This window comes from Microcaecilia unicolor, chromosome 6 (assembly GCF_901765095.1).
Source record: "Microcaecilia unicolor chromosome 6, aMicUni1.1, whole genome shotgun sequence".
NCBI classification, from domain to species: Eukaryota; Metazoa; Chordata; class Amphibia; order Gymnophiona; family Siphonopidae; genus Microcaecilia; species Microcaecilia unicolor.
This window is the reverse complement of record NC_044036.1, coordinates 152,585,186-152,598,392: the sequence shown is the minus strand read 5'-3', so window position 1 is coordinate 152,598,392 and position 13,207 is coordinate 152,585,186. Positions and strand designations below refer to the sequence as shown.

General features: G+C 42.1%; 1 protein-coding gene across 1 annotated transcript in view; it reads right to left on the bottom strand.

The window, feature by feature from the left end:
• CADPS (calcium dependent secretion activator) overlaps nt 1-13,207 on the bottom strand; it is a 520,576-nt gene that overhangs the window by 379,373 nt on the left and 127,996 nt on the right.

The window sequence follows — 13,207 nt, the reverse complement described above, 5'->3', positions numbered from 1 at the left end:
TGTGTTTCTGTGTGTGTGTGTGTGTTTGTGTGTGTGCGTTTGTGTGTGCGTTTGCGTGTGTGTTTATGTGTGTGTGTGTGTTTGTGATTGCGTGTGTGTGTGTTTATGTGTGTGTGTTTGTGTGTGTGTTTGCGTTTGTGTGTGTGTTTACGTTTGTGTGTTTGTGTTTGCGTGTGTGTGTGTTTGTGTGTGTGTGTGTTTGTGTGTGTTTATGTGTGTGTGTGTTTGCGTGTGTGTGTGTGTGTTTATGTGTGTGTGTGTTTGTTTGTTTGTGTATGTGTTTATGTGTATGTGTGTTTGTGTATTTGTGTGTGTGTGTTTCTGTGTGTTTCTGTGTGTGTTTCTGTGTGTGTTTATGTTTGTGTGTGTGTTTATGTGTGTGTGTGTGTATGTGTTTGTGTGTGTGTGTGTGGTGGGGGGGGGTTGCGGGTGGCTTTTGTGGTTGTGTGGTTGGGGAGTTTGCCAGCAGTCTGTAGCGATTCCTAGGCAGGGGGAGGAGTACGGAAACACTCCCCCTGCCTGGGTCGTTTGTTGGAGGGGGTTGCCAGTTGGTAGGGGTGCCTTTATGGATCCCTTTACTTTCTGTGTTCCGCCCTCGAGGGCGGGGCAGAGAGACATGGTGAGTTGGATAGCTTCGCCACCATGAACTTACGAACTGTTTAGGGATTTTGCAGATGGCTTCAGCAGGTTGTCTTCAGAATGTTGAGGTAGCATTTTATGTACAGATGGGGCGTGGCTGAGGGCGGGTCTATGAGTGAGGGTGACTGGTCCTAGCCTATGAAGACTACAGGATTTTTGTGCTTCTCTGCCTTGGAGTGAGCTTCTCTGCCTTGGAGTGAGCTTCAGAACGTTCAAGGTGGAATTTATTAATATAGATAGGTCTCCACACCTTACTTGGATGCCAGGATTTATACCAGGTTTCAGCAGGTGTAAGTCTGGCGTGGGAATAACAGTTAGCGCTGATTGTAAAGAACCTCCTTGGGTGGAATATCTGTGGGAATGGGAGAACAGAGTAACTTTGGTGTATGCGCCTGTGCTCTTCCTGCTGGTGTCCTTTGGAGTTGTGGTCCTTGCTGTACCAGCAGTAGCAAACCATTTTTGTTTTCCACCCGGCATTATTATTTGACATTTACTACTTTTTGCCAGACTCCTGAAGCAGGCCCGTTATATGCCAAAACACGGTGCTGTGTCGAGTCTAGAGCATTGATTTTACATGTTGAGTAATGCCGTTTTTTTGAGTATTAATACAGTGACATTCCTAGGTCGGCTGCCACCTGGGGTGGATCGCCGATACGCACCCCTGTTCGGGGGCAGAGGGTGCAGGGAAACAGTGGAGCCCAGGGCCGCCGAGAGGGGGGGGGGCAGGAGGACCAAATTCTCCGGGCCCGGGCCTCCAGGCGGGCCCGCCGCCGCCGCAGCCCAGCCCGCCTGCCCTCCGTTGCTCCCTGGCATTGAACTTAAGTGCCTCACCTTCGAAAGCGCAGCAAGCAGCGGCAGACCACTCCTTCCGTTTCCCGCCCTCGCCTAATGTAACTTCTGCGAGGACGGGACACGAAGGAAGGAGTGGTCTGCCGCTGCTTGTTACTGCGCTTTCGAAGGTGAGGCGCTTAAGGTCAGTGCAGAGGGCCCGGGGGTGGAGAGAGGGCCCGGTAGCAGGTGGGGTGGGCCCAGGGGCGGCCTTGTCCCAGGCCTGGCCCAGTCTCTTGGCGGCCCTGGCTGAGCCGACAGGCGTGCAACTGCTCTCTGCACCCCTCCAGCGGCGTGCACCCGGGGTGGACCACCCCCACCGCCCTTGCTACCCCGCTGTATTAATGTCATTTTAACATCTATTGATTTTATATTGTAATAGCCTGGTAGTAATCCCACTGAGATGGTGGTCAGCTCACTAGGGCTTCTCCCCACAGGACTGCAGGAAACCGGGTGATCAGCAATCCAGCTTTCTCCCCTTCAGTGGTCCAATCACAAAGTTTCTCAAGGCAACCGGGCAGTTAGTGAAAGCCTGTTTATTCCTCTGCACCCACGCCCCCTTCCCCCAACACAGTTCGCATAAGCAGTTTATGTAAAGCACTGCCCCCAACGCAGTAATTCAAAAAAAGAGTTCAAAATCTCAGCAACCCCCCCCCCCCCCCCCATGTGAATTCCAGTTCCAAAGTTCAAACTTCCTAGTTTTTCATTGTTAAAGTCTTTCCTCCTGAGCGGTTATAGGATGGCAGCACACCTCCCTCTACACAGCACTGGACTCCTGTGACCACCCCACTGCCTTCAAACCCGTGCAACCCTCTACCAGAGTACAATCACAGTCCACATCCATTTGTTCATCCAAACCTGGCAGTACTGCACTCTCCCCTTCTCCTACTTCCACACACTCCATTAACCCTGGCTCCTTCCCAGCCTGTCAGTTAGCTTACCCCTCTGCCTCCCAGGTGGAAGGCATCTTGTATTGATTTTTGACACAGGGAAATTGAGTCTTCCCATTACTGCTCCCCCTCCTGGTCATTGAGCGCATAGCTGCTGATCCCTCCAGTCTTTCCCTCCACCTCCCCAATGTGAAGTCCCTGACAGGTTTTTGAATTCACCTTCCTGCTTCCTTTTTCCCACTACCTTCTGGGATGTGTAGTTTGGCCCCGCACCTCATCCTGCCTGGCTTGAATTCTCCCACCTTATCACAATATATTTTGGATTGTATGTAATTTTTATCCTATATATATATATACCAGAGCAATAAATATTGTTTTTATTTTATCCTGAGGTTTGTCTAGCCTTCCTAAGTTCCTACTCCCTTTGTATACTGTTATTTTTCTCATGGAACTTTGCGGTTCAGTTACTTGCTGGTTGCTGATTTTTGAGCACCATTTATAGAATTCCTCCATGCCCCTCCAAAGCATGAAACACAAACTTCATTGGGCTATCTATAGAGTCCCTTAATAAGCTGCTTTTATCTCACCCCATTTTAATCTATAAATCCTGTTCTCAATAATATCGCCTCTACAGTACTATGCCTACAGCAGCAGTCACTGTTAAAACAACTAAAGCCTGAGCAGTAAAAGGTTTTTCCCATAACTACAAAATAGAAGAAAAGCCTTTTATAAATCAGGTCTCCTGCTCCCTTAATGAAGGTAAAGTAGCTTACAGCAAACAGAGGCGCACAATACAGTGGTGAATTGGAAGTCTGCCATTTATTCTATTATCTCTTAGCATGTCATTGTCTCTTCTTGCAGAATACAATCACAGGGGCTTAATGGTATGTTGTAGAAGACAATTTTTAGCTGTAGCAGCTAGCTATTTCGAAACCATCACATAAGCTCTTCCATGCACAGCTTAGAAACCGTCTTCTGGGGCTATCATGCAAGTCAAAACTATTAGGATATGTGCATTTATTTACTTAGATTTTTCTCACCCCTTTTTCAGTAGTAGCTCAAGGTGAGTTACATTCAGATACACTGGACATTTCTCTGTCCCAGGAGGACTCACAATCTAACTTTGTACCTGAGGCAATGCAGGGTTAAGTGACTTGCCCAAGATCACAAGGAGCAGCAGCAGGATTTGAACTGGCCACCTCTGGATTACAAGACCAGTGCTCTAACCACTAGGCCACTCCTGCACTAGCACCATTCCATGTAGAATCTCAAATATTTATTTATTTAGATTTTGCTCTTACATTCAGGCACACTGGGTATTTTGGTTTCATCTTGTCAGAATGCTGCTCCAGAGCAGTGGTTCTGAACCCAGTCCTTACGGACCACCCAGCTAGTTTGGTTTTCCAGAAAATGCATGACAGAGATTTGTAACCACTGCTTTTACGTCATGAGAATCAGGTGCCAATGCCCTAAAGGACTTTCCAATTCTCTTCTGGTTTATAGGATGAAGAAGAACTATGAACTTAACTACTATTGCAAGGATTTATAGACAGTCCTTACCATTCCCCCAAAATCTTGTTATGGACAGACTGGGTAAAATTGTTCTAAAGTAGGACCCAATGAACTAGAATTAAGTTTCATGCAAAAGTTGGGCAACAGAGTACGAGAGACTTACAGGTCAGGTCTATGTACATTTTTTAAATAATGCATCTTTTGACTGAGGATTTAGAAGGCAATTTTCAGCGGTGAATGCCTTAGCTAAAAATTGCCTTCCAAGTTACACAGTAATGGGAGGGATTTTATAAATAGCACTCAGAAGTACTAAACTAATATTCTGCACAAGGGCTAGTACAAGAATAATCACATAATCATTGCTCACTCAGTTTAAAATGTAACTCCCCCCCCCCCCCCCACCGGGAAATACCAAAGCTTAATTATGTAAAAAAATAAAATAAAATAAAATAAAATAAATGAAGGTGTTTTTTGAACCAGTATGAGAGAGACTGCATGAGAGATTTATATCACACCAAACAATTCAAGCTTACTGACAGTGTGGGTTCCTTGAAACAGCTGCAGTGAAATGTGGTCCATGTTCAAAGCCCTGGCTAATAAGCTGACTACTTTAATAAGATGAGTTTTTCAAATGTATTTGTTTTTTTGACATGATTATTCATGGTAAGCAATTGACCTGTACAAGCTATTGACTTGGTATTATTAAGACATTTGATTATATTGATTTATGGTAGTTTTCTGTGAGTTATTTGAAGAGAGTGTTTGGATATTTTCCCTCAGAATTTAATTGTGTTGGTTCCTCTCTTGAATTTGATTTGGCGCACAACTAAGGGCAGTTGGACTCATAAATGACCCTATTCCATAACATTGCACCTAATTTCTAGGAACATCCCTGATCCACCCATACCCCTCCTGTGGTCACACCCCCTTTTGAGTTGCTCACTATAACATTTAGGCATGCATTTTATAAAATAAGGCACAGGGCAGATCCACGTGTATACCCAAATATGTGACAATTAACACCAATTATCGACTGTTAATGGCTCATTAATTAATTATTTTGCATGTGGATCTGAGATCTGTGCTCACATTTGGGCACCCAAAGCTTAACAACCTTTATATTTATTTATTTTATTTAGATTTTGATCACACCTTCTTCAGTAGTAGCTCAAGGTGAGTTACACTCAGGTACACTGGGTTTTTCCCCTCACAATCTACATTTGTGCCTGAGAAAATGGAGGGTTAAGGAGCCCTTTTAGTAATGGGTTGCCACGTGCTAATCTGGAAATACCACCGGGCTCCCGTAGCCTGGCAGTAGCTCCCACCCGCAGCACAAAAATATTTTCAATTTTGTAACACTGGGGCTTACCTGGCGGTAATTGGGCAGCGGTTAGCACAGGAGCCCTTACCGCCACTTCAATGGGTGGCAGAAAGTGCTCCCCCTGAAATGGCCACACAGTAAGTGGGTCACTTATCCCGCAGCCATTTCTTTTCCAGAAAAAAAGACAGCCTTTCACCCGCTGCGGTAAAAGGGGGCCTCAGCGTGTGCCAAAAACATGTGCTGATGCTAGCGTAGACTCCCTTTGACCGCAGCTTAGTAAAAGGACCCCTAAGTGACTTGTCCAAGATCACAAGGAGCAGCAGTGGGATTTGAACCAGGCACCTCTGGACATCAAGGCTGGGTGCTCTCTAAGCATGTACTTTCATGTACAGACAAAAGAACATTCCTGCGGGTGTGTTTAGGTTATAAGGGAAAAAAAAGCAACAATTTTCAAATGTTCAGATGCTATTTTGCTCTTGTTTTTCTACCCGCACAAAGAGCAGGTGTAAAACATAAGGATACTTTTAAAAAGTGGACTTCACAGTTAATGATTTTCAAAGAAATGCAACGCGATAGTTTAGTTTCTCTTTGAAGATTTGCACAAAGTAAGAATGTCTTTCTAATGAATTGCAATTTCAGGAAGTGGAATGTACATATCATGGAAGGAAGAACTCTAGACAAAGGGATTTGCACAGGTCAAACATTTTCAGTTCATTTGGGTTCTATTCCTGATTTTTAGACATGGCTTCAATACATTTTAACACATACTAATTAACTTACTGCATGACAATTCCTAGATTAATGTGCATTAAATCAGTTTAACACACACTATTATTTTAAGATGCTTTATCAAACCAGATGTGCAGTACTGATGCACATCCCTACCAGTTTTATTGACAGACAGCTCAAAAACCCATTTAAGTGAATGCATCATACATCATTCATTTGCCTCAGGCAGCTCTTATACCTAGCTATATTTATTCTAACCAGTAAGCGCTGCTAGAACTTCAATCAGTTCCTCTGGCTGTTTTAGGGATGTGTATTGATTAACACTCATTTGGTTCAATAAGGTACCCAAGAAATTTTAGTGTACACATAATCACTTTAATGTGCTTTAACCTATGAAATAATGCACAACCCATGGATTTCTGTCAAACTTTCCCAAAACAATAGACAGCCATATCATATTTTTACAAAAACCATGTACTGTACTAGTTTTATGAAACACTCTAGTCTATCAGATAAAAAAAACACCTTCAAAAATACCCCAGTGCACTGAATAAAGTTTCCCGCAGAAGTCTCTTCTGAATGGGCAGCATCGTTTAGGCTGAGGATCAGAGGGTTTGCCTTAGAAAGCTTGTTTTAGCTTTGTAGCATATCTCTCCTGTGCCTAGTCCTACTTGCATTTACAACTTTACTGTAAGAGAACATTTATCATTCCCACCCGATGTATTTTATGATGTGACTCACTACATTCCACTGAAAGAACTGCTAAAAGTAAGACAAGTCAGTTGTCATTTTTATAATTTAAAAAACTCAGACACAATGGTTTATGTAAGACAGAAATGATTGAACTAGATGAATCAGAGGAAAATCTCTTCAGTGTTCTGCTTATAAGATCCTCTGAAAATCAGAGCTCCAGAGTTTCATTTTCAGGAATTTCACCAACCATAAAGGTTTTGTCATTTTAGTTGTATTATTACAAAAAAATACATGAAAATATAGGTATGTACTAAAATGTAATGCACACACACTATTCTCACATTTTCTACAAACCTCAACCAGGTTCACTCACCCTACCATTCACAATCCCATGATCTTCTCTCCGAAGCTGGCTGCAGTTAAGTTCAGGTTTCCAGCTCAGGTCTGCTCTCTGTGGCAGAGAAGTTTTCCGGCTGAGGTTCCTCAGAGATTGGGGGTTTGGGCACAGGTCTGTTCTCTGTGGTGCTAAGGACATAACTGGAATTCTGGCTCTGGGATTTTCTCTGTTGTACCTTGGAGATCAGATTTCCAGCTCAGGACAGTGCTGGCAGGGGGATGAGACCTTAGAGAAGGGGATTTTGCGGGTTTTAGGTTGCAGTGTAAAAGTCCTTCCTGCCCTGCAATCTTCTCAAAATTCCATAGAGGGGGATTAACTTCCGTAACCAGTAGGATTCTTGCTGGTCATTTTGAGAATGCTTGCCTAAGCACATTAATGTGAAATGAGAATGCTGGTTCTTCACTTTTCATGAAGATCATTTCCATGTGATGAAAAGGAATCTGCCCACCCAACTTCATTTGAATATTCATGAACCCTCTGCTTATTGCATGCAATTTTTTTCACATATCAGCTGTATAACTCAGCACTTTCCAAGAGTCAAAGGTTTAATACTGAAAAGGACACATATTATGTTCTCTGAATTTCAGACAAATACAGAGTTGTTCTCACTTACCATCTACTAAGTCACTATCTTAGGTACTCACCCACCTACCAACGTATTCAGGAGCCCTTTTACAAAGGCGCAGGAAGGCTAATGCATGGGTAGTGCATGCCCAATCGGAACTACTGCCAGGGTAGCATGAGTTCCCGGCAGTAATTTTGATTTTGGCATGCATCAAATCCCGCGGGAGCAAATAATTTTCTATTTTCTACCAAATAGAATGTTAGGTATTATTAGGAAAGGAATGGAAAACAAAAATGAGGATGTTATAATGCCTTTGTATCGCTCCATGGTGCGACCGGACCTCGAATATTGTGTTCAATTCTGGTCACCGTATCTCAAAAAAGATATAGTGGAATTAGAAAAGATGCAGAGAAGGGCGACAAAATTGTTAAAGGGGATGGGACGACTTCCCTATGAGGAAAGGCTAAAGGGCTCTTCAGCTTGGAGAAAAGCCGGCTGAGGGGAGATATGATAGAAATCTACAAAATAATGAGTGGAGTGGAACGGGTAGATGTGAAGCGTCTGTTTACGCTTTCCAAAAATACTAGGACTAGGGGGCATGTGATGAATCTACAATGTAGTAAATTTAAAACAAATCTGAGAAATTGTTTCTTCACTCAATGTGTAATTGAACTCTGGAATTCATTGCCAGAGAATGTGGTAAAGGTAGTTAGCTTAGCGGAGTTTAAAAAAGGTTTGGACGGCTTCCTAAAGAAAACGTCCATAGACCATTATTAAATGGACTTGGGGGAAATCCACTATTTCTAGGATAAGCAGTATAGAATGTTTTGTACTTTTTTGGGATCTTGCCAGGTATTTGTGATGGACCTTTGGTCTTTCCCAGTATGGCAATACTTATGTACTTATGGCAGTAACGTTGGCGCATACTGCATGGTTACCACATGGGTAGCACATGAGCCCTTACCGCTAAGTCAATGGGTGGTGGTAAGGGCTCAGTCCGTAAATAGGCGCTCGCTAGTTTTAATATTAGTGCAGGCCCATTTCCCGGCCCATTAAAATGGCCTTTTTCCCAGCCACGGTAAAAATGGTCCAGCGTGCCTAAAAGGTGCACCCAAACTATCACAGGCCACATTTTGCCACAGCTTTGTAAAAGGACCCCTCACTGACCCTACTACTGGCTCCTACAAACATATAGCAATGCGAGGTGTCATCGGTGCTGTACAGAATCACGTATGAGAGGGAAACTTTCAATCTATCTGACAAACTGACAGAAGACAAAAATATTTGAGGAAAACTATATATGTGATTTTTGATTACTAAGGGGTCCTTTTACTAAGATGCGCTGAAAAATGGCCTGTGGTAGTGCAGATGTGTGTTTTGGGTGCACGCAGAATTCTTTTTCAGTGCACCTACAAAAAATGCCATTGACAGCGATAAGGTCTCACACGGTAACCAGGTGGTAATGACCTACACACATCAAATGCCACGAAGTGCGCAGCTGATGCACGCCATAAATTAAAAAATATTTTTCAGATGCACGTAGCGGACGTGCGCCAAAATTGAAATTACTGTGAGGACCATGCGGTAACCTGGATGGTAACTCCAATTTGGCGTGCATACCACAATTGATCCATCCTAAATACCAGACAACGAAACCAATACTAGAAATAGACAAAAATGAACTCTTAATACTTGACTACTTTACCTACTCTATTACTGAACTTTAACGCATTACCACTTGACCTCTCAATCCGGAAAGAATCTTTAAAACTTGACTGCTTAGTTTACTCTGTCATATACGAACTATACTGCAATACCACTCTGTATTTCTTAATCCAGAAATGGCGATTGCCATAACGGAACAATGTAAGCCAAATTGAGCCTGCAAATAGGTGGGAAAATGTGGGATACAAAATGCAACAAATAAATAAGTAATTAAATACACGGCTTAGTAAAAGGGCCCCTAAATGAACTTTAGATTCAAAAACTGAATTAGTGAATTTTACATGACACTTATTGTATTTATGTTTATATTTGGTCATTTTTACTATTGTTATGTTGTTAACAAAATTGTACATTTTATATTAAACTGTACCTGCTGTACACCACCTCGCGTGAATCTCTTCTTAAAAGCAGTTAATAAATCCCAATAAATAAATAAACGTTAGCATCTATTTTATTAACTACCCTCAAAATGCTTCATTATTACCCAAGGCCCCGATGCTCATAAGCAAGCGCGGGCGCTAGAGGCCATTAGCGCTAGACTAGCACCTGCATTAGTGAGCGCAGAACGCTCAGAGGCTCTAGCATGGGAAATAACAAGCGTGCCAATGATGAGTGCAAATAGCATGCTAATACAGTCAAACGGATGTTAATGAGGTCATTTCCAATTCCCTCCCAATGCTCAGAAAACGGCGCACAAAACAAAGCCGCTTTTACTGCTGAAAAATAACACCAGCTCAAAGCAGGCATTAGGTTGTTTGAAGAGAGAATTTCTTGCAATTCTTCCTTAACAATCTGCTGTTTTTCTTTAATTTTGAAGAAGCTTGTGCAAGCCCCCAAGCGCCAGTAGTGAGAAACAAATGTGCACGGGTCTGAGCAAACCCGAAAGTGAAAGCACACATTGGCACCTGTTTCCTGCATTTAAGTATAAGCTTTCTAAACGTATATTTAAAGGTGCAGAAACAGACACCAATGTTTGCCTGAAACATGCGTGCAGGAGCTGGGATTACTGCTGCAGTCTTCTGTGCATGCACCAAGCACATCCTCCCTCCTTGCTTTCGCTTTAAAAGCATGCATCTCATTTGCATACCATTTCTTCTGAGCATTGGTAAGCTAATTTTCTGCGTTGTTCCGGCGGTATAGTTTCTATGCTGTCAGCTTACTGCGGGAGTTCTGAGTATCAGGGCCCAAGTGAGGCTTCTGTACAGGAAGCTAATTGTAGTAAGGGTCTCCTCAGAGCTGCTCTTAGGTTCACCATGAATGTGTTAGTAAGCCAGCCCCTCATCCACTGTTTCACTCTTCTCTCAGTCACTCACTCATTTCTGCTATCATCACTAACAGGAACGGAAAACCTTCACTCTCAATTTAGGTTGGCAAATTCATTACAGTAGACCATGGAGAAACTTTTCTTAAAAGTGATCTACAATGGAGAAAAAGTATTGATGGCTTCATCAGACCTAAACATACTGAAAGACTTTATTAACAAGATGTCTGCATGTTAGAGATGAAGTTTTATCAGTGCTACCATCACAGTAACAGAGAACAATCTACCTTTTAAACTGGTACAGTATTTAGAAATGATATATACTAAATGTATCGCTGCAGGTTCCCTAGTTTTATACTGTGTGAAAAGTATTTCATTTTAATGCGTATCAGCATTTCATTGTGAAGCTACAAACAGAAATGAAAAGCTATCAAGAAATTAACTGACCAGCAAAAATGTATATATCTCTCTTGTACATTTAGTTGAGATTCTAGGGGGGTCCTTTTCTTCCAAATCATAAAATATAATTTTAGCTTCTAAAATATGTACAAAAAAACCACAAAATTCTCTCTTCAAGTAATGATCAAATCCTAAAAGGATATCTTTGCCGGCTGCCCCCCCCCCCCCCCCCAAAAAAAAATAGTGTAACTATCTAATGCATGGCAATGACAAATTCTTAATGAAATTCCCCCTCAATTCAAAACTTAAAATATCAAATTTATTTCATAAAGAGAAAAAGGCCATATCAATTATTTCCCACTGAGGCTCTAATTTATACCATTTAAATTTCCTTCCAAGATGATCTTTATGTCTTTTATATTGTATTAGAATTTCTACTTGCACAAATGCATTTTTGCATTAGAATCTTTTTATGATATCTTAAAGGAAATGAATGCCAATGGAATATGGGGAGAATACATTTAACATGATAAGGCTCTTTTATTACTTTTATTAGATGTATTTCCAGTTTTGCTCTGCTTGGCTGGCTTTAACTATTGATAGAAGTATAATGCATTTTCTGGTGGAGGACGGGGCAAATATTGAGCTGAAGTATTTCCTTCAGAATTAGAAGTAACAATGTGTTTCAACAAACAGTATTCTGTCTCTAAACTCAAAAGATCCATCAGTTTCCTATTGGTATTACCAGGCTGCCAAGGCTTACATAAGTGTTGCCATACTGGGACAGACCGAAGGTCCATCATGCCCAGCATCCTCTTTCCAATAGTGGCCAACCCAGGTCACAAGTACCTGGCAAGATCCCAAAACAGTACAATACATTTTATGCTGCTTATTCTAGAAATAAGCAGTGGATTTTCCCGAAGTCCATTTTAATAATGGTCTATGAATTTTTCCTTTAGGAAGCCATCCGAGCCTTTTTATAAACCCCGCTAAGCTAACTGCTTTTACTACATTCTCTGGCAATGAATACCATAGTTTAATTACACGTTGAGTGAAGAAATATTTTCTCCAATTTGTTTTAAATTTACTCTTTTCTAACTTGATATACTGTGAAGTGCTACTAGAGATTCCATGATGAGTGTAGCAGCATCGCAGCCAGGAAGCCACTGATTTGCCTCTGGTTAGAAAAGATTGCAGAGGACAACTTCATGATTTGGTGGCTGCGAGGTGGATCCAAACAGCATGTGTAAGTTAGGGGTGGGAAGGAACTGCCAAAAGGGAATGTATTCTTGAATGGGAAAGGAGATTCAGGATTCCCAGAGAAAGGGAGCTATATGAGGGAGTTTGGGTTTTCAAGGGGTATTAGAGTCCTTAATTTCTATTGCTTCTTGGGGGTGACAGAGAAGGTCCCCTGGTGCTAACCAGTGCTTGCATTTTGAGCCATTTGTTATGGAGGCTTTTGAAATACTTAGGTCATTTTAGGAGGACTTCGTGGTATATGCTTGTGTAAAAAATGGGTCTACAAGTGTAAGTGGCTCCAATTGAGTGATTCTATAAATAATGCACTAACACTTATGTAGTGATTCTTGTATAAATGATTAGAATACCAGCATTTATGTGCCTATGTGCACACATGCATGTGTAAATGCTGAAAATCTATTGGGTTCCTTTTACTAAGCGGCGGCAAGCCCAACGTGGGCTTACCGCTCACTATACAGGAAGTACTGCCGGGTTACCGGGCAGCCTGGTGGTATTTCCCATCCTTAGTGTGCTGTCATTTCCGGTGCTACAAAAATGTATGTATGTATGTATTTATTTATTTTTGTAGCAACTACAAAAATTTATTTATTTATTTATTTATTTTTGTAGCACCGGAGTATACCCTGCGGTAATCGGGCAGAGTCAAACGCTGCCTGGTTACTGACGGGTTAACGTGGGAGCCCTTACCACCACCTCAATGGATGGTGGTATGGGCTTTCCCTTGAAATGGCCGCATGGCAAGTGCTTTACTTGCCGCATGGCCATTTCTTATAGGAAAGCAACACTTCCCTTTTACCAGTTGCGGTAAAAGGGGGCCTCTGCGTGCTTGTAAAACACATGCCGATGGCAGTGCCAGCACCCTTTTGAAGCAGCTTGGTAAAAGGGGCCCTAAAATCTTAATTTTGGGCCATTTTGAGATGGTTTTACACACTAGAGATGGAATAACAACTGCTTCCCAATCACTCCTCCAAATAGACAATTGGCTGAC